Source organism: Marmota marmota, unplaced genomic scaffold (assembly GCF_001458135.2).
Source record: "Marmota marmota marmota unplaced genomic scaffold, marMar, whole genome shotgun sequence".
NCBI classification, from domain to species: domain Eukaryota; kingdom Metazoa; phylum Chordata; class Mammalia; order Rodentia; family Sciuridae; genus Marmota; species Marmota marmota.
This window is the reverse complement of record NW_026000153.1, coordinates 1,786,647-1,812,061: the sequence shown is the minus strand read 5'-3', so window position 1 is coordinate 1,812,061 and position 25,415 is coordinate 1,786,647. Positions and strand designations below refer to the sequence as shown.

The 25,415-nt window shown below is 38.5% G+C and overlaps 1 protein-coding gene across 1 annotated transcript in view; it reads right to left on the bottom strand.

Moving 5' to 3' along the window:
- The window catches only part of Pals2 (protein associated with LIN7 2, MAGUK p55 family member), a 162,160-nt gene extending 138,355 nt beyond the window's left edge, over positions 1 to 23,805 (bottom strand). Inside the window, exon 1 of the mRNA XM_048786345.1 lies at positions 23,790 to 23,805. The gene's annotated coding sequence lies outside the window, so the exon portion shown is untranslated. The remainder of the gene's footprint in view (positions 1 to 23,789) is intronic.
- Between the last annotated feature and the right edge of the window lie 1,610 nt (positions 23,806 to 25,415).

Sequence of the window (25,415 nt, the reverse complement as noted above, 5' to 3'; positions counted from 1 at the left end):
ATTTTTTCCAAGGTGTTAGACTACATCCAGAATTATCACTGTAGCATTTCAGATGACCTGGTCTTGTCCATTCTCAGACTTATTTTAAACCCTAAAACACACACACATACACCCCTTCCTTGGAATTTAACACCTGGCAAAACAGTTTCAATTACCTCCCTTTAATACAAGCATACATTTTTTCTTCTTTTTTTACTGAATTTTTGAATATGTAAAACAACTACATGATTCCCAAAATCACATAACAATATAGATTCAGAGATGTCTTGCTTTCCAATCTTCTCTCTCTACCTTGCTGCCTTCCTCCTTTCAGGTATAATTATTTATATGTTTTTAAATCTTTTACAGAGTATAATATACATGCAGTAAAATATTCACATTGTAGGGTACAGTTTGATGGATTTCCATAATCTGAACATATCCATGAATCCACCCTCCAGATGCAGAAATGGAATCCTACCCAGAAACCAGAAATTTCTGGCACTATCTCAGAAACAACTGCTCTCCTAATTCCAAACACTGTGGATGGGTTTTGCCAGATGTTGAACTAGAAGTGAAATAATATGGAATATATAATTCTTCTTCCACTCAACAGTATGTTTTGTGAGATCCTTCCAGGAAGTGTGTGGCAGGAGTGTTAGCAGGAGTTTTCACTCTTTCATTTCTTTTAATGTAGTCCATTGTGTTGCATATACAGTACACTATTATTTATCCATTTTGTGGTTGACAGAGATATAGTTCCTAGTTTGGGGCTTTAACCAATAGTGTGTCATAATACATTCTTGTATGTGTCTTTTCATGCACATATGCATTTCTGGTGAGTATAAGACAATTGCTGGGTCATATCCTATGTGTATGTTCAGGCTTTAGTAGAGTTTTTAGAAGTGAATGTTCCAATTAATACTTCTTCCAGCAGTGGATTAGAGTTCCATTTGTTCCTCTTATTTGCTAAACATCATAATTTCTGTCTTGTTAATTTTATCCATTCTGGTGGGTATCTCACTGTGCTTTTATTTCGGTTTTCCCTGGGTTGTAATAGTTTTCTTGTTTATTCTCGTATATTTACTTTTGCAAAAATGAATATACATATGCATACCCTTTTATCACATAAAAGGCAACATTCTAAGCATACTTTTTTTTATTTTGATGTTGCTTTTTTTCACTTAAACAATGTGAACAGAGACTTCGGTATAATACAGCTTACTAAAATATTACTCATTTTTTTTAACAGCCTCATTGTAGTGAATTGTTTTGTTAGGTATTGCCAAATTTCCCTCTATGCCAATTAACCATTTGATTTTACCCAGAAGTGATCTGTGAAATGTGCATCTATTCATTTTATGCAACAAATCTTTTCTCTTATAATATTCAATAGTCAAGGAATTAAGATGCTGTTTCTTTTTAAATTTTATTTAAAAATAAAATGTTTAAAATACTACAACATCACAAAACATTTTAAATATTCATGCAGCTTGTACATATTTAAATTGAGCTAATAATATAATGCGTACTCTTATATATTGATACAAAAATCATTCATAATGACAGCATAGTAGTCAAGAATCTTACAGTTGTGAGATCAAGAAAAAAGAAGTGAGGCATTCCTTGGTTCCTATTATTGGGACATTAAAGGCAATCTAGCTAGTTTTAGATACAGTGGGATCCAGGAATCCAAACAATAGCAAGAATTTATTTCTCCTCCATCTCTCACCCTTTCTTTCCTCAGTGTTAGCTTTTTTATTTTTTAGTGCTGGGGATTGAACTCTTGCCCATGCTAGGCAAGTGTTCTACCTCTGAGCTGCACCCTCAACCTCAGTGTTGGCTTCTTTATTGGTAGGCTTAGTGCTAGTTTTATACTGCCATTTATAGCTTGCAATCTCACAAGACTAGAGGCCATCTCTTATCAAACATCCACATCTGTCCCCACAAAAGGACTATGACCTTACTAAGGTCCCCAAGGAAAAAGTGGTGGAGGAGTCCTATGGAAACACATATCATCTAACCTGCAAATTCTCTTGTCTGGATACATTGCAATTAGTGTAGCCCTCACTGGTCTCCACCTTCACATTTAGGGTGTTCCCAGGTTTTGTTTGTATATATTATGTTGTCATAAATATTCTTATATTCTACACTTTTACTTCTTTATGCTGTATCTCTATATGTGAGATTACTGGGTAAAAGGATATGTGTATTTGACATACGTGCTCAAATCTTTCCAGAGTGCTTGGAGTAGTATACACTCTCAAAAGAAATTGACAAGACTACTATTCTACCATACCCCAGAGGATGTCATGAATTTTAATTTGATAAGAGTCATCACATTGCTTTATGCTTAATTTGCATGGAAATACATATATATGTGTATATATATATTCTGTTTATAGTATATATTCAATATATATCTCTTCACTTGATTAGAATTTTATATTTTCCCATATTCAGTTTTTCAAATGCCTACATACTTTGCTTCCAATTAAAAAAATATACAATAAAAGGAAGGAAAGTTCATCTGTTAAGTGCAAAAATGTCAAGTCCTTGTATTTTTTCCTTTATACTATTATTTGTTAAGTACCCTGAGAAATTAGAAAGGTAACAAGAGATGTCTTGGGGTGCATGTAGATGGTCATCATTTCTTCAACTCTCCCATTAAGACTTCTCCAAATAAACATATAATTCAAAGACAGTGTGCTTGCTATAACAACTGGCTAGGCAAATCCCCTTGTGCTTCTTCCAACTGGATTGACATCTCAAACCACTTTTGCGTAGGTTTTGAAGTTATCACTAACTTTATTCATTGCAAAGTTTCTCAGAGATTTAGCTTAGAATCAGCAGTAGCAGAATGACCCGGGAACTGGTTACAAATGCACATTCTCAGGCTCCAACTCAGACTTATTATATCAGTAACTCTGGACATGGGACCTGGCAATCTGTGTGTGTATCTGTTTCATTGTGATAAAATACATAGAACATAAAATTTATTATCTTAGCCATTTTTATATGTGCAATTTGGTACTGTTAAGTGCATTCACCTCATTGTGCAATCAATCTCCAGAACTCTTTTCATCTTGCAAAACTGAAACTCTATATTCACTAAACAACTCCCCATTCTCTCTCCTTCCAGATCCTGGAAACCACCATTTTTTTTTTCTGTTTTTGAGAGTCAACTACTCCAGGTACCTCACAGAAGTGGAATCATAGAGTGCTTTCCTATGACTTGCTTATTTCACTTAACATAATGTCCTCAAGGTTCGTCTATGTTGTAGCATGTGTCAGAACTGCTTTCCTTTTAAGGCTAAATAATATTCATTTATGTGAATATATCACATTTTGTTTATTCATTCATCCATCCATAGATACTGGGTTATGCCCATCTTACAATCTATTTTTACTAGCCCACCAGGTGATTCTGATGCTTACACAAGTGTGGAAACTTCTGGGTAATAGGGTACAATGTGTGTTGGTTGTCTTATGAACAGGTCTAGAATTGGTTTTAGAATGTTTTAAATTTGATAGAGCAAATTACTCTGTATTATGCACACAATTCAGGGAAAGTAAACTGCCTCTTTGCCTGCAATAATCTCACAAGGATGCAGTATGGGATGCCACAATGTCAGTTAAAAAGTACTTAGTAAAGTTTGAAATAAAATCTGTTCAACTAATCAAGAAAATATATGACAATAAAGTGCTAAACTAGACTAATCTGGTCTTTGAACCTGGACTGAGATGAAAATTTACCAAGTTAAAAACATAAGGTGGGAAAAAAGAAAAAGGAATGTGATCAAAGAACACATGCCAGAAATAACATTAAGGTAAACAGCAGCATTCTGCATTACGCTACTGTGAAGTTCAGTAAGCTGTTCATGGAGTTGACAGGTATTGCTATTTTGAATGAGCTAAATTCTTTTGCAGTTACCAAGGAACATTTGAAGTTACGTAAACTACTATAACAAGGGCAGTCAAATCTCACAAACCAGAGCAATAGTCAACAGCCCGAGGTAGTTATCAGGTAGAATTCCAGGTTGGTGGGCATCCTTGCTAAATAGGCTTTGGCATGCGGAGTTTCAGTTTTCCCATAAGAATCCCAGCTAGGGAATCCTATTGGGGGCAAAGTGTAGTATTAGACAAGCTGATGATATGAGTTAATATCTTGCCCAAGAAATGAATACATGTTGTTGAGAGCCACAGCTGAAGGGGCCCCAGCAAACTTCCAGCTGCCAGCAAAAACTTCCAGCTGCCAGCAAACTTCCAGCTGCCAGCTGATGATTGGCTCACAGCGGCCCCAGCAAACTTCTAGCTGCCAACTGATTGGCTCCTCTGTGGTGACGCTCATTGGGCTGTTTCCCTGCCCTTTCAGACCACAGAGCTGCTCATTGGGGGACTTTTTTTGGCTCTGCCCACAAAACCCAGCCAATCAGCCTCAAGAGCAGGAGGAGTGGGGGAGGTTGAGAGGCTTGTGGGAAGACGGTGGTGGCAGTTGGGCTCTGAAGGTTTTTCCTGAGGAGCTGGGTGGTTTGGTGTGTGTGTTCTAAAAATAAAGTTCGTTTCTTTTGACAAGTGGCTCCTGAATTGTGCCCAGCCAGACTGCGGCAACATGTATTTGATTTTAATGCACTTTATTTGGAAAGACAAAATGACCCAAATGATGATATACTTCGAATCAGTTATGTATTTAGACATGGATAACCTGAGTAAATTAATGAGTCAATGAATGAATGAATAACTTATATAACAAATTAATTAATTTATTCATATTTATTAAATACTTGTAATGTGTAGGCTAAAATAAGGCCCTAAAACACATAGTTACATATCATGTAATAACATTTCAAAGATGGTCCACATATACTACTGTAGCTCCATAGGTTGAATGGAACTGAAAATTCCTATTTCCTAGTGACTTGGCAGCAGTCATAATGTCCTAGCACACCTCATGTTTGTGGTGATGCTGGTATAAACAAACCTACTGTATGTTTATACACATATAGCAATATGATTATGTTCAGTACATAATATTTGATAATGATAATAAATGATTATATTACTGGTTTATGTATTTATCATTATTTTCATTATAATTATTTTGGCATGTACTCATTCTGGTTATAAAAACTTTTACTTTGAAACAGTGTGCTTGTGACACCAGCTACATGGTGATTACATCGTTTTCTCTTGTGCTTGATTTAATCTCACATTGTCTTGTTCATCAGGGCACAAAGAGCAAGAGGCTGTACCATGTAACCTAGGTGCGCAGTAGACTATACCATCTATGTTTGTTAGAAGTGTACTCTTTGATGTTCACACGAGAATGAAATTGCCCAACAGCCATGCATTTCTCAGAACATGTCCCCATTGTTAAGCAACCCATGGCTTCACAAAGATAAATAGGTCAGCAGATTCCAGTGAATGAGTGCATGAATGAATACTATCCTTTACATTTGGATTTCTAGTTCTCACTACTAAATTAACCACAGGACCTTGAACATATTATTTAGCCTCTCTGGGTCTTAGTTTACCCATCTCTAAAGTTAAATGAGTGGGAGTGTCAGGAGAAACCAAGACAGATGATTAGAAAATTGCAAAATTTTCTAATTCTATTTGTCATGCTTTTTTTTTTTTTTTAGGTGGAGGGAGCAGTGCTCTCATTTATTAATTCATTCAGCAATATTTGAGACTGTGTGTAGACATTGTACTATAATTCCCCCATTACTTATTAGTCACTTTCCTTTTTCATCACTATAAAACAGTCTGCTAAATGTCAGGGAGAAGAATCTCAACAAACACATCACTATAAAATCCACATACCAAAATAGCAAGCACTCTTTGGTTTCTGGCACAGCTCCAACCAGGAGTTAGTTTCTCTCCTACCTTCCAGTTTTCAAGTCCTGAGAAGTGATAATCAAACACCAGTGGCAGGTGCCGCCTCATCCTGGTGCCTTTGCAAAACATCTACTGGCAACAGTACTGTAAGAACCTCCAGCCCCTGTCCACCAATAAGCAATATCGTGCAAAAGATTTTTAAAAAATCATTTCAGAGGCATTTGGTTATTTAAAGATTTGAGTCCTCATAAACACATCCATCCCATGTGACAGAGAAATGGGACTAGCAGATGTTGCCTGATTTTTCTTCTTACCTAGGGATTTCATGGTATCTGTTTTTCAATTTCCAAGTAACTATTAAATGCTTGTATAATTTAAATGGTTCTTTTAATTAAGCTTAAAAATGTATTTAAACTTTAGATCAGCCTAGATAACTTCAAAACAGAAACTATTAGAGCAGGTCAGCTTTATCTAGAACATATTCCATCTCAAATGATTTAGGCAAATGATAAGTATAATTGTAGTGGTTGCTGGGCAAATCAACTCCAAATTCTTGACTTTTTCAAGGCTATATTTATATAAGGAAAGCTATCACATTCTATCTCTCCTTCCCATCATTTTAAAATTAGCCCATTTGTTGGGTCTGAAAAGGGTGAGGAATGTCTTCACTTAAAATTACAAATGGGTGCCAAGTCAGCAGCACCACACAACTAAGCAACATTTTTATTATAGCAGAAGAGCACCTTGACATCCACAATCAATATATGCCCGAAAAGTTGTCTTTAAGTACCTACTTTGAGCATCTTGCTACTTCCCGTGTTTATGGGTTATTGCTCTGCCACTTGAAATATAATTGAATCCAGCAGTTTTTACTCAGTACAAATGTATAAAATAGATTCCTTATTGTTTGTGATGCTGAGTGATGTCTAAAGACTAGATTTAAGGGAGAAAAATGAAGCGTGGTTTACATGCACATATACATGGCTGATCTTTCCCAGAGATACTGGGGGCAATATTTAACAACAGCAGGCACATTGACTTTGTAAAGTGTGGTGATTTGTTTTTAATGAATATGTGTTCCAAACAACATCTTTTCTTATGAAGATAGTTAATTTATACTCTATAATAAGAGTAATTATATAAGACATTTAGGAATGCATTCCAGAGGTGCATTTCTTCCCTGCAGAATCCAAGTAGGCAAATTCTTTCTGCCTTTGTTCCTTGTGGAGAGAGGCAGGCTCTGAAGGTCAGTGGCCAGCCGGGTTCATATCTGAATGGTTCTTTTTATGGATGCAGAGTTCTGCCTGTCTGCATAAGCTCAGCACATACCCCACCCTGTCCTTTTCCTAGAAAAGAAAGTTCTCTCTGACAAGTGCCCACTTCCTGTGTTTGCTTCTCCAGACCCAGCCCTGAGGAGGTCTTAATCAAACTCTTTGTCCTCTCCTTTCCATCCCTGGTTTGAGGAATATCCTCTGCACTATTTGTGCGTTGTTAGCCTCTTCGTGGTTTTCCAGCCTCAGGATTTGTCAGGTCCAGTCCAGGCTCCATGTGGATGTCAGCTATTTTGGAAGTGCAAATTCAATCGTGTCATAGACCTATATGAAATCCAAAGTGGTTCCCTGCCACCTTTGCAATGTAGTTAAAATATTTGAGCATGTCATAAAAGACACATCACCATCACCGTCACTACTCAGCCCCTGTTCCCCACCCAGCATCGTTTGCTACTGCTTCTCCTTTCAGTCTTGCCAAAATCACAGCCCTGCCATTCTTTTTGTCTGGAGAACACTTCTCCAAATTCTTCATTTGACTATGCAGATTCTTCAATTCCCATGGGGAGCTCCAGGGATCTCCCTGGTGAGTTGAGTGCCTTCTCTCCTCGCTCCCACCATGCCCTGTGCCTAACATTGCATGACACTTAACAAACCTATTTGTTCACATATTCTCCTGTCTTTCTCATTTGACCATGAATGTCTCACTTCTGTGATGCTGGGGCCATTAAATCTTTCTCTTTCCTATTTTATCTCTGGTAACAACAGTGGCATATCATGTGCAGTAGTTTTCCAAAAAAAAGACTGGTTACAAGAATGACTCCACTCACTCACTCACTCACTCATTTATTCTGATTCTGGTCAACTTTACTAAACAAGAGCTCTGTTACCAAAGAGCTGATTATGCTAATAGCACTCTATCTAGGCATCTGTTTCAAAATATTTCTGTGCATCATTGGTGCCACCAATAGGGTTTTATATTAGCATTAATATCCCATTATATGGCCTGGGCCACAATACTTGCTGCAGCACAGCAGCTTATGCCAAAATGTAATGATGAAGACATACTGTGGAACTCTCAGCAAATATTTCATAAAGACCCTCTGTATACTTAGTTATTTATACAGAGGCTCCCAAGGCCTGACTTTTTGTGGTTTCTCCCACACAGTGGGGGCTATTTGAGCTGGAATTAACATCTATACTGTGTTATCTAATGATTAAGTCAAGTGCTTCTATGTGCTTTCTTTCCCAGCAAGTTGTGTCTATACTGTGTTCACATGAGCGCTTTCTCTGTTATCAGTTGTTAAGCAAAGTAAAAATGCCATTGGACTTGCCGCAGTCTGGCTGGGCACAAATCACGAGCCACTGAAGCAGGAACAAACTTTATTTTTAAACTACAGGAAAACACTTCACACAGCTCCCAGGGAATCCTCCCGAACGCCACGAGGCTTGTCCAGGAACCCCCAGCCGGAAATATCTCTCCCGGAAATCCCTCCTCCTGCATTTCCCCAACCAATGGGAACTCTCGGGGAATCCCCGGAAATCCCCACGAGAACTCCAAAATAGTGCGAGAACTCAAAAGTTGCGGCAGAGGCAGATAGTAATGCCTCGCCTGTCAATCAATACTGTTGGCAAAATGCCAGGGGCCATACAGACTCGGCCGTGGCTCTCAGCAGGACTTAGGGCTGCAAGCATCAGCTTTGAATTTAGGGGATTTGTAGTTGAAAATAGATATTCTAGTGTGCAAATTAAAATGTGCCCAAGGTTTATCTTTCTTATTTTAAAAATGTGCTGCAATAGCTCTTATAGTAGAACAGTGGTTCTCAACCAGAACATTTTTAACCCCTCAGTATACATTGGGCAATGTCTGGAGTCACTTTTGGTTATCACAATTGGAGACAACGTTCCACATGATAACACATTGTGTGTGTGTCTCACTGTGTATGCTAGGTAGAATGGTCAATAACAACTAATTAACATAATACTACCCTATGATGTAACATCTCTGTTTTGTTTACTCCTGTGCCCCCAGGGTTGAGTATAATGTCTGACACTTAGTAGATACTCCAAAAATGCCCTTTTCATGAATAATGAATAATGAATGATATGTATATATTTTGTGTGATAAACACATATGTATATGTAAATGTGTGTATGTATGTCTATATGCATACACATGTACATATATAACATATATTTAAAAACATTTTATTATATGCATAGCATATATGTATATAGAATCTTTTTTTCTTATTGCTTATTTTAGCATTTAAATGAGTTTGGTATCTAACTTCACCCCTGAATGTTTTCCTATTCAGAATATCCTTTAGGGAAGGAAGGGTAGACCACTGCTTAAGTAGTCGAGTGTAATTTCTAATGCCAAAGGGAAAGTTTCCATAGTTTTTACAGTCAACTATATTACTATGTGTGTATGTGTGTGTGTGTGTGTGTGTGCACGCGCGCGCATGCACCGACGCCAACAATTTGCCTAGGAGTTTCGTATCCCCCCCAAAGCAAATTGGTTTCTTATTCAAAGATCATCTTCAGGGCCCTCAGAGACATATGTGGAGGACACAGACTCTACATAAATGGAGAATGCTTCCTGTCTCTTTCAGCCCCCCCATCACAGAGTGCTGATTCTGTCCTGTCATAGTTATTTGTTTTCATTATTTCCCGTGTCAAACACTCAGTGCCTCGTTCTTTAATGGTTAGCCAAATTTATTATACTCAAGTTTAATAAAATTTCATATAAATACATTTTAAAAATTCAATTGCTTTATTGCAAATTTAAAGTCAAATGTTTTTTGTTTATATTCAACGTTATTTTGGTTCTTTATACAGAATTTTCTGGAATTGGTAAGTAACCAAAGGACATGAGGGAGTATAGAAACCATATCCAGGTACTAGAAATTATAGTGTGTTACTTAGGCAGGCAGCTACTCTGCCTTCCCCAAAGGATGTTCTGAATGGGAAAACAGTCAAGGGCCAAGCTAGACACCAAAGGTATTTAAATGCTAAAATGGGCAATAAAGAAGGGAATCTAACATTTCTGCTAGAAATAAATGCATAAAGTTTGTACAAAATACAGAGGAAAATTATGTAATAAGGCCTTGGGGCTGGGAGTGGAGCTGAATGCTAGAGTGCTTGCCTAATTGGGGCAAAGTCCTGAGTTCCATCACTAGCACTGAAAAAATAAATTTTTTTTTTTAAAAAATGCGGAAGTATATGTATAGATCTTCAACCATACACGTGACCTGTAATGGGAAAGCAGTATTACACAACCTGGGGGAGACAGCGCCCTGTATGCACAGTGCCTTCTTGGAAGAGTGTGCCTGCCCCATTTTTTGGGAGAAATCACTTTTTGCCATTAAATTGCTTTGTTATCATTTAAACCTGATAAAATATAACCAGAGAATATTATCAGAAGGGAACTTAGTGATCCAATCCTCTTATTTTGCAGATGAAGTAACTGGGTCTTAGAGAAATCAAGTGCTTGCTCAGGACATGAGGTTAAAGAACAAGGTAGAATCTAGAGGTCGAAAAAGACCCTAAAAACATTCCTGTGGAGTTGTTATTCCTGAAGTGGCTCATTTAATCCATGAAACAGTAATCTGGGGCCTTCATCCATTCTTGGAACTACATAGTTATTTTCATTTTCGCGGGGGGGGGCGGGGTGACTGGGATTGAACTCAGGGGCACTCAACCACTGAGCCACATCCCCAGCCCTTTTTTGTATTTTATTTAGAGACAGGGTCTCACTGAGTTGCTTAGTGCCTCACCCTTGCTGAGGCTGGGTTTGAACTCACTATCCTCCTGCTTCAGCCTCCTGAGTGACTGGGATTGAAGGTGAGCACTACTGTGATTGTGTGGAAGTACATGGTTAGAGCTCCAGGATTTTATCTAATAAGAAGAAAGACTGGTCTTTTCTAGAAGGTACATCCTTGATGTCAAGGAATATATTTAGTTTCAGAGGGTTTTATTTTAAATTTTGTCATGAGGGTGTGCATTTTTGGATACTGAAACATTATGTGACACTTTATAAGAATTCTATCAACATCATTCCTCCCTTGGTTCTATAGCCCAGTCTTGACCTAGTCAACAGATGAAAGAAAGCAAGAAAAAAAAAATCCCTTATAGTAGCATCAAAAAGAGAAATACTTAGGAATAAGTTTAACAAAAGGAGTATGCAACTTGTATCCTAAAAACTACAAAATATTATTGAAAGAAATTAAAGAAAACCTAAACAAATGAGGAGACACATTATGTTCATAGAGCAGAGGACTTAAGAAATGTTATGAAGTTGATTGAGGTGATGATTACACCACTGTCAATGTGCTAAAATCTTTGAATCGTATGTATACTTTAAATGGATGAATTGTATAGTCTGAATTATATTTCACTAAAGCTGTTACTTCTTATGGGTATATGAACTTATATAAATGTAAATATATATACATCTTATATATACTTTACTTACTTATTTATACTTACACTAAAAAAACCCTGATATATCAGAAATAAAATTAAAATGTTCTACAAACATTTCCAGCTTGCTGTTGTAGGCTCATGTAGGATATAAAGACCAAAGGTCCCACCCTTCCTGATCCTGGGAGTTCACAGTTGAGTAGGTTCATGTCTTTCTGTGGAAGTCATGGACAAAGCTTTAATCAACATGAACAAAGACGCTTTTTAATTTCTAGGACAAATGCCACAAAAGCAAACAAGTGGAGTACTAAAGAAGTTATCTGAAGACCAGCAAATAGGATAGGCAGTGGGTGGCTGAGTTGGTGGGTGCTGGTATGCCGAAAATTCCAGCACTTCTCTGTTGACTTTGAAAAAGGTTGAGCAGGACCTAAATCCAAGTCCTAAAGATTTATGACAACACTCCTGATGATCACCAACTTTAGGCAAATGCAAAATTACTTTAATATTAGAATAGGAAAAAAATCATTTTCTGAGCAACCTAAAGAAATTTTTTTTCTTAATTTTACTGTTTAATTAATTCAATGAATACTTATTGACATCCTATGTTGTGTAAGAAATGGTACTAGGCATGTAAATAATAGATGGATAAAAAGCAACAGTGATCTCTAGACAGTCTATTTTTTTCCTCCACGTAAATCACTGTTAATTATAGAAGAATCCTACAGTTTATTTTAAAGACATATAGAATAGATCTAATGTTATCCTCCCAAAGGAAACAATATTCTTCATATGTAATTTATATAACAATTGGTCCATAAATACAGCAGCCATGTTTTCAGGATTAAAAGTTGGGACATCTGGCATAAAAACCATATGCATGATACAATGGAATAAAATTTTTGAAATTACAGCTCTCTGTGGAAATTTTAGGATGCAGTCATTTATTGTTACTACTGTGTTCACAAGTCATCTGACATCATTAGTACGAACAAAAGGACTTCTTTGAGATTTGCAGAAGGCAGAGGTGATTTTGAGACATCCATTTCGATCCACACAGCTCTATCCATCAATCATCCAAATGCTTCCTGCATTTATGAAATCACACAGCACGTGCCATATGTGGAAACTGACTGATTTTCACTTTCTGTTATGATTTATATCATTATTCACACTCTGCTGTAGTCTCTTTGGGGAGGGTTGGTTACCATTAGTGTTTGCCACCCATCAAATTTTGCTCCTTTCTCTTTTTTCATGTCTGAACTACAGTAGAAGCATCAGACAGGAATAGAAATTTCAATATATTATAAAAATCACAGTATATATGACCTTTAGCTAACATTACAATCATGTACTTCTTTTAAAAATAAGAGCTATATTTAGAACTAACAAATAGCAATAAAACCCAGTCATTTTAATCTTTTTCTCATACGAAGAAAAACTGGAAAATTCGTTGAAATGGAAAATGATTCTTAAGATTTAATGCAGAATTATTTCTTTAAAGTAATGACTAATACTGAATATTTAATCAAGATATTAACTTATTTCAAAGAATCCATTTGGATTACAACCTTATTTTAATAATATGGGGGCTCAAAATCTTCCTGACTTACAGGGTTTGTTGTTATTGCTATTGTTTTTTCCATAGAAGCTATGTATATTTTAAAGGAAATTCTGGGTTTATAAACAGATCAGTGTACTGATGCTAATTATTTTTTTCTAGGAGTTAGACTTTCATATTAGGAAGGTTATCTTTGTTTCTTATGGCAAATATATAGCAGATATTTATTAGAGTCCAGGCATGGATTTAGATTCTGAAAGACATCAAATCATGGTTTTCCAATTTGGAGAAACACACCTTTTAGTGAGATCTATCTATCTATCTATCTATCTATCTATCTATCTATATCCATCCATCCATCCATCCATCCATATGGGTGACAATAAAATGTGGAATGTGTTGATAGAAAGTGAAAGCAGACTAGGAATACTGAAGAAAGCATCACTGAGGAGATAACTCAGTGGGAACACATTGAATAAAGGGTAGCTTGTGAGATGAAGAAAGAGAGGGATGTTAGAAGAAATAGCATGTCTCACCATTCATGAAGGGTCCAGCATCTCATGAGGGTTAAAATTTCCACAAAGGAATTTTAGGGAAACACAATCATTCAGATGATGGCAAGTACCATTGGTAGTTGCCTTTGGAAGAATTGAAAAATAGTGCAAATTTCCTTGAATAAAATGACTAAAACAAAGATTTGTATAAGAAGAGACGTTTACGAAAGCATTATTATGGTAACAAAAAGATCAGAAACTACCTAAATATCTAGTAATATGGGTGGTGCATCCATGCAATAGAATATTTTAAGGCTGTTAAAAGACAGGTATTCAAAAATATTTCAAAAATATATTCAAAAATATTTAAAAACAAGAAAATATTGCTTTTAAGAAAAAGCTGAATGAAAAAGAAAAATGTGCAATCCCTGAAGGAAATGTGCTTTAGTTGCTGGCAAAGCCAAAAACTATTGTATAGACAACTTCCTTAGATTTTTTGAGAATAAAATCACCTGAGGGTTCAAAATACCTCTTTAGAAGCAAATAAAATTAGATGAGGAGAGAATCAAGGACAGCCCTTTTCTTATATAGACCTGGGAAGTTATTGTTTTCCGTTATGACTTAGACTCTCTTATTCTTACTTTCAAAGTCATGTCACACACAACCCAACTTTCATTCTTTTCTCAGATGCTAGGCTCCAAATCTTCCTGTCAGAAATAATTTCCACAGCATTGTGTTGTTATGCTTTTCAAAAGCATCTCACAAGCAGAACAAAAGCATCTCACATTTCTAAAATATCTAAGTTGCATAATATGGTCAAACTCGTTTAGTTTGGGGGAACACGTTTTGTGTTAAATTTTTTTTTGGTGGTAAAACACACAGAACATAAAATTTACCATCATAACCATTTTTAAAGTATGCATTTGAGTGGCATTTAGTCCATTCACAGTATTGTGCAATGTCACCACTGTCGAGTTCTAGAAAATTTTCACAACCACAGACAGAAACCCCATGTGTTACATTTACTATTACTCTTCTGCTTTAAACCTCCAGGCTCCCCATCTCACTCAGACAAAAAGCTAAACCTTACAATGATGTGGTTACTGGTTTCTAAGATGGCTTCCAGTGATCCTCCCATCCTGAAGTTTAGCCTTATAATTCCCTCCCTGTTCAGAATTAGGAATCAGTGTGTGACTCCTAATCACAAAAAAAAAAAAAAAAAAAAAAAAAAAATACATTGCAATGTCTGCCCCAGTCCCTTGATTGCTTTTTCTGAAGGAAGCCAGTCAATAGGCAAAACCCTTAAGTGCCTTCATGGACAATGCTTCTGGAAAGGAACTGGGGGTCCCAGACAATGGCCAACACCAAATTGCCAGCTGTTTGGGCAATTCAGGGGGCTGCAGTTCCAAGCTGACATCTGACTGGACCTCATGAGGATCTCCAAGCCAGCACTCCTCAGCTGTCACTCCCAAATTCCTCATGCACAGAAACTGGCAAAAGGAAAGGAGTAGTTATTGTCATTCTAAGCCACCAAGTTTAGAGTGATTTTTTTTATATACCTTTATTTATATGTGGTGCTGAGGATCAAATCCAGGGCCTCACACATGGTAGAAGAGAGCTCTACCACTGAGCCACAACCCCAGCCCTGGAGTGATTTTTTTTTTTTTTTGGTAGCAAATGATAGCTAGTTCAATGTTCCCTGGTGTGCCCACTTCTGGTCAACTTCTCCACTTTCTCCTTCCCTCACTTACTCACTTTACTTCAGCAACACAAGCATACTTCCACCTCAGGGTATTTCTCAGGTACTTCCATCTCCCTGGGCTGATTTTCCCCTCTTGTGTGCCCAGAGCTTGCATCATCATTTTCTCCAGGTATCTACTTAGATGGCCCAGTGCCCTGCATCTCTTCACCCATTTGTTTACCTGGTTTTCTCCAGTATCGATCATCCGATACACTATGTGTGTACTTGTTTATTAGTATATTAACTGTCTCCTAGAAGATAAACTCCATGAGGATAGGAACTTAATATATTCAGTGCTGAATTCCTAGTTCCTAGAATGCCTTTTATTTAGAGGCACTCAAATATTTATTTTAAATATTAATGTGGATAAGAATACAGGAATGAATGGGAGAAATGTCACCACTTCTGAAGGGCACTAGAGGGCACATTGGCCACTGGTGTGAATGGAGTCAGAGTGTGTGTGGTTCACATTGTGTTTTTTCCTTGGGATAATTTAAAATAATACCCATACACTTGTGTATTTGTATTTTGATATAGGTATTATATAGAAAATTCTTATGGGTAGAAAGAATTTTTAACTTTACCCCATCCTGTCTCTATGGCTTAGGTATACTTAGGTCACACGTCAAAATTTAGGGGTGTGGGTGTGGGAGGTAGAGCATGCCTATAATCCCAGGGGCTATGGAGGCTGAGGTGGGAAGATCTTGAGTTCAAAAGCCAGCCTCAGCAAAAACGAGGTGCTAAGCAACTCAGTGAGAGTCTATCTCTAAATAAAATACAAAATATGACTGGGGATGTGGCTTAGTGGTCAAATATTTCTGAGTTCAATCCCCAATTACCCCTCCCCCCAAAAGAAATACCAGTCTACTACCATAATCATAACAATACTCTAAAGATCATTATCCTCAAAATGCTACCTGCAAAAAAAGTTCTGTGGCTAAATAACCCTTGGAAATACTATGTGTTATCCCTCATCTAAAGGATCCTCAGTGTGCACTGGTACATAAGAAGTAAACAGATGTATGCACTTTATGTCATTATTCCCTAAGTTCCCTTTCCAGAATTATAATTTATAACACAAACTCTTGCTGACTAGTTCCCACAGGTCAGGGTTCAGTACTGATTGCATCCTCACTAGCCCTAGGAGATAACTATTACTATTACTGTCATCATCCCCATTTCACAGATGCATCAGCACAGAGAGATTTTTTTTTTAAATAAAAAATTGCTTAAAGTGTCACAGTCATTAGGCAGCAGGGTTGGATGTGAATTGTGTGACCATGGCTATGAGTGAGAAGTTTGAGCTTGACAAATGGTGCTGCTTTGAAATTTTTCCTCTTTATTAGCACTAATAACAAGCATAAACCATGCCTTTTATTTTCAGAAAACACATCTCACTCTGTTTTACTCTGTAACAAGGCTTTTGAGTCACTCCCCTATCAAATCTGTTCTCAAATACTTTGATTACTGATAAGAGCTTAACTTACTCTATTTCTAAATTTATCTGTGCTTTACCAGGAAGAAAGTCTCTAGCTGGAAGAACCTGATCTAGAGGAAAAAATTCACATGGTAGCAGGGTATGGAAGATTCTCTGGGCCTCAGGCCCAGAATTCCTGTAGAGAGGTGGTGGTTCTCTAATTCCCTTCTCCAGGCCAGCAGCAGCAGCATTACCTGGGAACTTGACAGAAATGCAAATTCTTGGCCACACCCTCAGCCTATGGAATGAGAAACCCATGAATGGAGCCCAGCATAAGTGGTCTAGCAAGCCCTGCAGGTGCCCTGGGGCACCCTAGAGTCCCGGGCTTTTTTTGCGCACTTGTACATAATTCACCCTGCTAATGCATGTTTCCCAAAGAGCAGTGGTCAGCTTGCTCTCATCGAGTGTGTGTTTATGTCTGAATATCCCAACTGGTGAATTTAATAGCAATTCTATTGAATCTGGAAGACATGTTTTAGTCATATATCAAACCTACTTTCCTTAAATAATTTTCTCTGGTGGCAAAATGAAAGGCAAAGCTTGAAATTTCCTTGGCTTTGAAACAGAGTCTATTTAAGGTAATGGAGGACCTTCTTCAGAATCCAAAAGGAAAGCATTTAATTCATGGTTCAACTTTATTATAGCTAATACACTAGTTATGTTTCCCCTGTCTGGCAAATGATAATTGCCTTTTAATATTTTGCTTTCTTGTGTTGTAAAACACTCAGAAGAATGTGCACGATAAAATCTGCAGTGGTGTGCTGGAGCGGATTCAACTGGCTAGCACAAGCTGGTAGTAAATGTCTTCCTACCTCCACTTTCCATCGTGTCATGACGGTATCTTGAAATTGCTGAGTGGGGGTTTTTACACCGTGGGAATTGGCAAAGGTTAAAAAAATCAGAGTTTTTTTTTTTTTGTAAATTCAGAGAACAAACTATTAACCATTTGCCTCTATAAGGTTCTTGCTTAGCATCTGGATGACCATATTAAATGACAGCTGCCATTTTAAGGAAAAAGTTTTGCTTTTCTACCCAAGGGAGTTTCTGAGAAAGGCTCATCACTCCATCATACCAACCCAACTCCTAGCCACCCACATTAGAACCCGCCTGGCTCTGATTCCTGAGTCTGCCTGCCCCATAAAAGTCCCAGAACCCAAGCCTATTTTGCCTCTCGTGGCTATAGAGAGATGGCCTTTATTTGTCAGCTCTGACAAATAAATTCTCATGTGTATGTCTGCCTGGTCACCATCTTTCATTTCTCACTTATCCGTTTCTCATTCTTCACTTTTCCTTCAGTGACCAGACCACTAAAAATTTGTGAAAGAATGCTCACTGAAGCATTATTTGTGAAAGAGAAAAATAGGAGGATAAGTGACTATCTCTAGGGGAATATTGAATTCAAAAGAATACTATGCAGTCCTTAAAAAAAGAATCAGGTATGTCACTGAAGAATCCTGTTGAGTGAAAAAACTTGCAGAATAGTATGTATGATTCTATTTTTTTGTACAAAAGTAAATCAACATATGTATGTGTGTATATATGTTTATAATATGTGTAAATTTATATTGTGTACTAGAAAAGATACCACATGTTCTGTTAATATATTTACTTTTACTATGTGGGAAATAGGAAGGCAAAATAGCAAGGGTCTTTCACTATTTAATATACTTATGTAATATTTGAACTATTAGAAAATGTACATAATATCCTTCATAATAGTCAGATACAAACACACACTCGATGATGAGGGATTTTTGCTTTTGTGCAATTATTTTTTTTTAAATTACTATTTCTGATGGAGTAATTGTTTTGAAATACCTATCTTGGGCTCTCTCACTACATGGTAAATTGCCCAAGAACTAGGACTGGTTTTCTATTTCTCCCTGCTTCCCACAACATCTGGGTATACTGAAGCAATCCAACAGATCCAAGTTGCTAAATAGAAAAATAAATAAATCCTTCCATATTTGCAGTAAAGTTGTTTGATTAGCTATGCACAACTCATTGCAGAATAAGCAGGTTTTATGCAGTGCAGCGACAGCTTGGGGTGTATGATTCAGAAGGATACTTATCTCTGAAGAAGGGAGACAGGTGGGACCTCATCAGGGGGAACTCCGAGCAACTCTGAACTTGGTATAGTAGACAAAGGAGTGTGCTCTTGAACAGTGGCTATAAAGGACTTTGCTAGGTAATGATGACAAGGGGTGGAGGAACCGGAGGCAGGAAGATAGACAAGAAATGGTGGGCACCTAGATTAAGAGTGGCGTGGTATCTACTCTCCTTCTGTTAGAGAAAACAAAAAGTGTCAATTTTGGAGAACTTCTAAAGGAAAAAATAAAAGACTGTCAGGACTGAATAAGCAGAGAGTAGAAGAAAAAGAAAAAAATAGTATATATATCTAGATGACAAAGGCTTTTAGCCTGAGCATCCAAACCTTTTGCAGAAATGCAGCCATTGGAAGGAGAAGCCATTCAGGATGATGAAATAATAAGTGATGCATGGACACACTGCATTGTAGATGAGTGAGATAATTGAAAATAGAGGGTGGAGAAGCACTTTGAGAAACCAACAGAGTTGAGATTCTGAGTTAACAATGAGGAGTGACAGAGCAAATCTAGGAGAGAAAGAGGGTGAGGAGGGCAAACAAGCCTGACGAGACAAGAGGCCAAGGATCAAAAGGAGAAATGAAAGGAAAACCAGGAACCAACACAAGAATCAATTCGAGGCCAAATTTCAAAGAGTGGGTGGACTGTAATGTCAGATGCAGCAGAGAGGTTGAGGAAGACAAAGTATTAGAAAAGAGACTATGGTTTGAGAATGGGGAGGTCATTTTTAACTTCCTTGAGAATTGTTTCTTTGTGTGTGGGGACATGAGTGATGGGGTGGAAGTTTTCAAACAAACCATTGTTGAGGGATAAATATAGGCCTAGGTAGGGCTTTGCAGCAAAAGTCAGAAGAGAGCTGAGAACTGGAAGATATCAGAGACACCATCAATACTTCGCTGCTTTTTTAGATGGAGGGAACTGAGAATATTTAAAGGCCTAATAGAAAAGGCCAAATGAAAGAGAATTGCAGTTGGTAGATAAATGGGGGTAGTTGCAGGAAGTGAGAGGATCCAAAGAATAAGTAAGATAGCAGAACAGGGAAAATGGACCCCCTCCGCTGAGGGTGTTGACAAGATTAGGAGGAAAGATGTGCCTTGTGGGGTGAAGACGTGGACCCACAAGAAGCTCAGGCTGGAGAGCGCCGGGTTTCTCTGAGGGCCCAGAAGCAGTCACTTCCCCTTTCCATGGTAGGAGAGATTGTCTTTAGGGTCGTGAGGAAGGAGGGAAGGTCTGGAATACAGAATGGTGTGACAGGAAGTCAATGAAAGATGCCTCAGGACGGAAGAGCCTCGACAAGCATCGAACCAAACCAGGTCTCAGATGCTATTGCCGCCAAGGCAGCAGGAGTTCCACAGTGCAGTGGCCACAGTACAGGCTGCGGAGGAGATTAGCCAGGGTTGATCATAGTTCTGCTCAAGCTATTTAACCTTCCTGAGTCACAGTTTCATCATGTGTGAAATAAAGCATCTGATTCTATTCCTAAATGTTATCATTGTATAAATTTAAAAAGCAGCTCAGCTGGTGCTAAGTAAGGTAACAGTTGTTATTATTATTTTTTTTTCTGGGATCCAGTAGTTTTAGTGGGGGAAGCATGCTCTGGGTGCTTACTCTGGATGATGACCTGTGCACAGGACATGACAGAAGGTTAAAGTCCAGGGCCAAGGGGATGCCCAGTGGTGGTCAATTATGAGGATCTAGTGCTCAGGGTGGAACAGTGGCCCACTTTATACTTCAAATATAGCCCTTGCTGCACTGCTACTGCAACTTAATTTTTAAACTGGCCATGTTTCATTCTCTTCCTCTCTCCCTGCTCCTTCCTAATCTCTCCCCCTCCAGTCTCAGGGGAAACAAGATTACCTTTCTTCCCCATCCTAGGCAGAGTTATCAGTCCTTGAGCACACACACCCACCCACCACAGGAACAAAATAATTCATACTTTGGGAGTGGCACCCAAAGATCTCAAAAATGACTATCTCCCAAATGAACAAGTGAATTACGACTCCAAGAGAACACGTGGAATGTAGCCTTTGAGTCACATCTTTAAAAAAACCCTGTTCCCCAAGTTGGGCAGAATTACAGCTTTTGGGACAGGAGTCCCCTCTGCTTCTTCTTTGCTAGCAAAAGCAATAACCTTAATTTTCCTTTTTCTTAAAACTGTGTCCTTGTTATTGGATTGGCACCAGGGACAAGGACCAAGCTTTCAGTAAAAAGAGAGCACAAGCTGGGTAGGTGAGAGATGCCTGGGATTTGAGGATGGGGTTAGCAAAGGGAGAGTACTGGTAAGGCAGACCACATGGACTAAGGAAGCAAGGTTTCAAAGGGCAGCAGGAACTCACCATGACTTAAAGTCTGGTCTGTAACCCTGAAGGCCTGGAACTTGATTCTGTCAAGGCACCCAGAGGCTATCAGACCTTGAGGATAGGTTCACTGGCTGCTATGACAGACAGGGTGACTTTGGCAGTAAGTCACTAAAAATCCAATTCAGAATTCTTTGAACAGGCAATTTGTTAGCTCCTATGCCTGAAAATGCAGCAGTGGGCTCTGCAGTGAACATTGTTTTTGCATGCCTAATGTCCACTCCATTCCCCTCCACTGTGTAACAGCAGCGCAGACTGAGGGAATGGCAAGACTCTTCACTAATTTAAGCCAATCATGAAAATCCCCCTTCTGCCTGCCCCCTTGACAACGATTGGTTCATCGATGGGCAAGCCTATGTCAATCTGGATTAATATCATGTAAAGTAATAATCATCCTCGTTTTAGAGAGACAGAACCATGGAAATCCAATCTTTTTCTCTGGATATGTAGGAGGAAGTAGGTATCCCTGATTGTTGTAAGTGTTAACCAATAAGTATGAGGGCATTATGTGTAAAGGAAAGAGCATGCTTCCTGGTGACATCACTGAACTGCTGTGTCAATTGAACCTGCAGTCCATTTGACTACTGGAATTTGTACTTTGCAAGCCATCCATTATCACATTGTTAAGGTAGTTGTTTTTCTTTTCTTGTTACTGAAATCATCTGGATTGGTACATGTAGGTTTCAGGCTGGGTTTGATCCAGGCTTTGGTTTGTGTTCCCCTATAATTATCTTGGCTCTCTTCTTCCTGTATGTCTGTTGTGTTTTCTACTTCTTTAATAGTAGCTGTATTAGTCATGGTTCTCAAGAGAAACCAAACTAATAGGAGACAGAAAGAGAGAGAGAGGAGAGGAGAGAGACTCTTGTTTTAAGAAATTGGTTTATACAATCGTGGGGACTGGCAATTCTTTTGAAACTTACAGGGTGGGCCAGAGGCCCAGGAAGAGTTAATGTTGCAGCCTTGTAGGAAAGCAAATGTGCAGCCATGTGCAGGCAAATTTCAGGGAACCTTAATCCTTTCTCTTAAAGCCTTCAACTGATTGGATTATATCCGCCCATATTATGCAGGGTACTCTGCTTTACTCAAAGCCTACTCTTTTAAATATTAATTACATATTTCAAACAAAAACTTCCACAGCAACATCTAAACTGATGTTTGACCAAACAACTGAGCACTATAGTTTAGTCAATCAACGCATGAAATGAACCATCATAATAGCAAATTTGCTTCCCCTTCATTCTGAGAAATAGAGATCACCTCAGTCCCAGTTTTCCAAGCAAGTTTCTTGACAGTGACTCAGATTAGACTGGGTTAGGTCCTGTGCCAAAATTTGAACCAGTCACTGTCATTTTGGTGAAAGGAAATATTTGGTTTAAGCCAGTCAGGGCCTGCCTGGAGCTAGAGGTGGGGTCCCTTGGCCCAGAAGTACAAGAGGTATTAGGTCAATGATTGTGAAAAGCTTTCCTGATGGGGGGGCGGGGTAGAGGAGACAGAGGCTGGACAAACAACCACAAGTGTCAGCCATCCTGACCAAACAAGAGATCAATATGTCAATCATGATGACAACTTAATAATTTAGGGCAAAAATAGAAGTGTGAATAGACTGACTAGGAAGTTTGTGTTAGCTAATCAGTTTATGTTATGCTCACAGAAAAAAATCACAGGAGGCCCAATTGAAATCAGAAAGTTGCTTAGTGAGCACTGAATCCAACTTAATCCAATTCACTGCATACAAGTACTTACTGAATGTCCACTAGGGTGGGTGAAATTAACAGCTGGTGTCTTCAAGTTATACCATTAAGCTACACACCTACAAGGCTGGGTGCTGACAGTGAGACACACAGCTTAAAGTTCAGTTTCTGTGCCTACTGTTTTAGCCCTAGGCTGACATGCTCTTGTCTTAGTGTGGTCTTCCTTCAGACTGAGTATAATATAATTGAAAAGATTTCAACTCTTGTGTTTTGCAATCACCTTCCTTGATTAGGATGTGGAGGACTTAGTCAGCCCTTTCACATTTCAAATCTTAATATCAAGTTTCAGGTGTACTTTGCTGCACTGAAGAAATTCCCTGTGATTGCCACAACCATCGACCTCCCAGCCCACACTGAGCACAGCTTCTAAAGTGACTTGTCTTTCAAGGCGAGACTCTTTACAACAAAGTCCAGCTTTATTACAGTATAATTGGTATACCAAAACCTGCACATATTTAATACATACAATTTGACAAGTTGAGACATAAGCTCTTCCCAAGAAACCATCATCACAGTCAAGATAATAGACATTTCCATCACCTGTAAAAGTTTCCTCATGCTCCCTCTCACGTTTTTGTGGTATGAACACTTAACATGAGAACTACTCTCATTACAAAAATTTTAAGTACACCATACAGTACTGTCAGCTATCGATACTGTATTTTACTGCAAATGTCCAGAACTCTTTCATCTTGCATTTGTACTCAAGGAACAGCTCCTCCCATTTCCCCCTCTCTCCAGGTCTTGGCAACCATTATTCTAATCTCTGCTCCTATGAGTTTGATATTTTACATACCTTTTATAGGTGGAACCATGCAGTATTTATCCTTCTGTGACTGGTTTGTTCCATTTAGCATAATGCCCTCCAGGTTTGTCTGTGGTGTTGTATGTGGCAGGATTGCCTTCTTTTTTAAAGCCAAATAATATCCCGTTGTATGTGTATACCACATTTTCTTTATTCATTTGCCCATCAGTGGACATTTGGGTTGCTTCCCCCTTTTAGCTATTGTGAATAATGCTGCAGTGAACAGGGGGTACAGATATCTCTTCAAGATCTTGCTTTCAATTCCGTATATATACCCTGAAGTGAGATTGCTAGAGCATATGGTAATGCTATTTTTAATTTTTTGAGGAACCTCCTTACTGTTTTCTACAGCAGCTGCACCATTTAACATTCCCACCATCAGTGCATGGAAGTTCCAATTTTTCTACATCCTCACCAACACCCTACCTACATGTATGTATGTATGTATGTAACAGCCTTCCTAATAGGTGTGAGGTAATATTTAATTGTAGATTTGACTGTATTTTCCTGGCCAGAGCGATTCTTTAGAAACAAAATCAGATCTGGTCACACTTTTGCCTAAAGCCTTTCGGTGGCTTCCTGTTGTCCTTGATATACAATCCAAACACTTGTACATGGCGTTGAAGCCCTTCGTTTCCTTGAACTTGCCCCACACAGCCTGAGCACTGGGTTCATGCTTCTGTTTCTTTCTCATCTTTTGGCTTTTTTTTTTAGGTGCTATTTATTTGCCTGCCTAGAACATGTCTTCCTCTTCTTTTTGTTTAACTCTTCCACATCATTTTGGTGTGCCAGTTTGTCACTTCCTTCAGGAAGCCTCTCTTCCCACGCTACCCACACCAGGTTATTTGCCCCTGGGATGCCTTTCCATCCCCCCAGCCCCCATACACTGACACTCATCATTTGTTCCTGTCTTGGTGATAAATTTCTTGAAGTGATGGTGTGTCTATATTGCTTACATTTCATACCCAGTGTCCAGCTTGGTGTCTGCCACAAGAAGATACTCAATAATATGTCCAGCAAAGGAAGTGAGGAAATGAAGAGCTGAGTGGCTTCTCATTAGTGATGTATTTATTAAGCACCTATCCTGGGCAAGGTGTATTAGGATATGCGGGTCCTGAAGTATTGGGTATCCTGTGCATTGTTAAGATGTTTAGCCATATCTCTGTCCTGTCATGGATAGATGCCATTAGCACCTCTGCCCACCTCCAGTTGTAATAATATCAAAATGTCTCCAGATGCTGCCAAATGTCTCAACCCCTTGTTGAGAACCACTGATGTAGACATTGATGATCTGTGGCTGGAGTGAGGTTGGAGACCCCAGAGTTAGGTCAGGAACCAGAGATTCACAAAGTCCAGAAATGGCTCTGTTGGCTGGTCCATCTGGAGTCAAGAGTGTAAAGTAAATATATATGAAGGCTGAAAGACTGGAGAATGTTCTAGATGGGTACTACGGATGAAGAGAGGTTTGGGGAGAGAGAAAACAAGGCACTGTTCAAACCTCAGTGTGGACTTCAGGAAAGTTATTTAATCTCATCATCTGTAAAAGTGGGACAGTAATTATAATCACATCCAATAGAGTGAGGATTTGATGATGATTGATGCCGTTAGAGTGCTTCA